This window comes from Patiria miniata, unplaced genomic scaffold, assembly GCF_015706575.1.
Source record: "Patiria miniata isolate m_02_andy unplaced genomic scaffold, ASM1570657v1 HiC_scaffold_7, whole genome shotgun sequence".
Lineage (NCBI taxonomy): Eukaryota > Metazoa > Echinodermata > Asteroidea > Valvatida > Asterinidae > Patiria > Patiria miniata.
The window spans coordinates 277,379-280,772 of NW_024037074.1; the positions used below are offsets into that span (position 1 = coordinate 277,379).

Here is a 3,394-nt window from a genome sequence, read left to right on the forward strand (position 1 = left end):
AATATTTCAAAGGGTATTTGGTACCACTCCTATCTTGACTTTGAGCAGAGTTTTGTCATTAAATCAATGCTTCTCCAGGTCATTGCAAATGATGCACATGGCTTTGAGTTAACAGTGTTTCAATTTTATCTGTGAATGTACATGGTCCAGTGAATAATACTTTCAGGTACTGTTGTCCACAAGATTTTCACACAAAATTTGAGCCCTGCTAACGAACTCATTGCACACAGCAAGATGTGACAATAGCTTGTACATTGACGACTAGTCTCTGTCTGGTTTCAGTAAAATATATAAAAACATGTTTACATAATAAAATATGTATATTGCATTATTAATTTAGAGCACAAAATTGCATCATGACCAGTTCCAATTTAAGAGTACCTATTTCAACAATGAATTAATCATTATTATTTTTTAAAAATATAACACTGTCTCGTTATTTTCTTACAATTGTTATATTACAATAATGCAATATATTTTATAATGCACTAATCGTCGGTTTCCCTTTTTGGTTTATTTGAACATTTGTTTGTTTATTTTAACAATCCTTTGTACTGATCCAGTGTAACCGGCACAAATTTGGACACCATGTATTGGTTCAGTTGAGCTTGCCATTTGGGGTCGAGATGCATGTTGAGAAGATGCCTGGTGATAGATGTCTTGAGATCCTATGAGGAAAAAAATGACCAAAGAATATTCAAAATGAGACGAGCAAAATGGTGGTTAATCTAAACACAGACTCAAAACGGCAGGTTCTTGCAGGCCGTTTAAAGTCTGATACTGGCAAGCGCGTAGATTGTCAGATCGACCTATGATGCAGGGTTCAACATTATTTAAATATCTACAAGCGTACTAAATATCAGAATCATGAGGCCCTTGTATGTCCTCATGTACACGTGTCAGGTCAGATCTTCTGTTTAAAACGGTGGTCTGACTGTCTGAGGTACTTTCCTCTTCCACACAACAAATATCTTTACGCAAAGTATGTAAATGTGTATCACTATTTTTATTCAGTATTCATAAGATGGAATTTTGCGTCTGGGTGATGTAAATCAAATTAGGTTTTGCCCTTCACCGACGTATAAACGGTTGGTATAAACGGTCAGTGTGTTTACCTCCCGAGTGAAAGTTGGAAAAAAATCACTCGGGTGGGACTCGAACCCACGACCTCCTACTTTCTAGTGCAGATGTCTTACCACTCAACCACCGAGCTAAGGGAATCAGTTGGCTGGTTCGGATCTGATGTACATAGCAGCAGTATAGCATTAACTATTCATAAGATGGAATTTTAAGTTGGGGTTATGTAAATCAAGTTAGGTTTTGCCCCTCGCCAACGTTTTTTTTTCCAACTTTCACTTAAGAGGTAACACACTCATACAGTGTTTATACGTCGGTGTTTATACGTTGGTTATTTGATTAGAGTTTTATTCAGCATGCAGAGTCCTGTGGTCAAAAGGTTCCTGTGTTTGACTCAAGCACGATGTTATGTTGAGTCAATCTTGACAGGGGACACGGTGCTGGTGTTCTTGGGCAAGATACATTACTACAATTGCCTCCATTGAGTACATGTGGGGGGGGGGTGCAGACCAGATAGGGCTGATCTCGAGCTTATAGCAGGAAAGTGTTCTCATGGCCTGATGAACAGGGGTAATAAGTGTGAGCAATCTGAGAGTGTTGTATAAGAGTGCTATATGAACACTGCACTATGATCATCAAATATCTTAACATCAGCACAAGGTGTTGGGCGACAATGCGTTCAAGAGGTCCACCTAAACCTTTTCTTAAGAGGGATTACTGGGCAGTGTTGTAGGACTCGAGTCTAGACTCAGATCTGAGTTGGACTCTAGTCACATTGGAAAATGACTCGGACTTGACCATGACTCCTCGAACTCGATGACTCGCGACTCGAGTCACGTAATTTCATCAAAAGTAAAAACCTAACGTAGGGATGGGAAAGGATCATTGAGGAATACTGTTTGGATGATAAAACATGGAGGGAAGGGTTGGAGGAAGATTTTTTAGGGATGGGAATTAAAAGGAAAACACATTTTGGCTCTAAACAACATGTACAACCACAACTATATACACTGGGATATACTTAAAAGACAGAATGGAGGATTAAAAAATAATTTTTAAAAACGATTAGTTTGGTGAACAACTAAGAACAAGTGACTTGTGACTCGGACTCGGACTCGAGGCTTGTGACTCGAGACTTGGACTCGGACTTGGACTCGACGTTGGTAACTCGACTACAACACTGGTACTTGGTCACAGAGTCCACTGTACCTACCAGGTAATTCTGAGTTGACCACCCCAGGGTAGACAGGCAAAGGCCCCCAAGAGGTGACGACATGAAGCTTGTCCCTCAGCTCAGGATGGGCCTTCATCTGTAAGGCCAGGGTGTTGGAGTCGATGCCTGTACCGTCTGCTGTCTTATTAAGGATCATCTGGATGGACTTCAGATGGGAACCTGGGCAGGAAAAAAAAATGTATGTGATGTAAATTATCCTTTTTTATATTTGATTTTTGTTTGCCCTTCGCTGACATATTTTGTAAACACTGTGCACTTAGTGTTGTCCGAAGGCTTAGGTGGGACTCAAACTAATGACCTCCTACACAAACAAAGTTGGGTTAAGCACTGCTACATCAGACTCCAAACGGCCAGCTTGCCACAGCAAGCTCAGTGGTCGAGTGGTTAATGCGTCTGCACTAGGAAGCAGAAGGTTGGGGGTTCGTGTCCAACCAAAGTAAGCTTGTTGGATTTTTTTCTTGCAAACCCTCGGACAAAACTCAATGTGTACACTGTTTGCAAAATACTTCAGGGAAGGGCAACAAAAAAAAAATATATGAAAAAGAAGATCAATAATTATATGGATGAATAAAGTTGATTCCTACTTTCTAATTCACAATTTCGAATTTCACAACTATCCACATAGAATTGAGATGCAGACCAATACAAATGAGTCTTCACAGATGTTTGTCTTACCTGACTGGATAATTTTACCGAAGAAACTGGCCTTGGTCTCTCCTATCTTTTCGAGTCCTCGATGGGTAATCCCGAATCCGCTCAGTGAATGGACGTAGTTGTAGGCCCAAACAGATCCACGTAGGTCCTCAAACACTTTACATCTATCATTGAAATATCATCAATACAATTATGATTAGCATTGAAATATTAACATAGAATCAGGGGCGGGGGGGGGGGGGGGGGATGTCAGGGGAAGAAAAGGGGTTGGGGATTATATTCCCCCCCCCCAAACAAAAATGGACAAACACACTTTCCCCTTCCCAATTGTCACATTTGTGGAAGACAGTGTTCTAGTGAAGGTTTGCAGTTTGCAGTAACACCATGTAGGCATGCAGAGTCTCTTTTGGGAAGATGTGGGGTTCTGAA

At 40.6% G+C, this 3,394-nt stretch overlaps 1 long non-coding RNA gene across 1 annotated transcript; it reads right to left on the minus strand.

The window, feature by feature from the left end:
• Positions 1–578: 578 nt before the first annotated feature.
• LOC119744330 lies at positions 579–2,351 on the minus strand. The gene is made up of 2 exons (XR_005273558.1): positions 2,291–2,351; positions 579–668 (listed from the first exon to the last, which is right to left on the minus strand). It is a non-coding gene; the product is annotated as an uncharacterized LOC119744330 (long non-coding RNA).
• Positions 2,352–3,394: the final 1,043 nt, after the last annotated feature.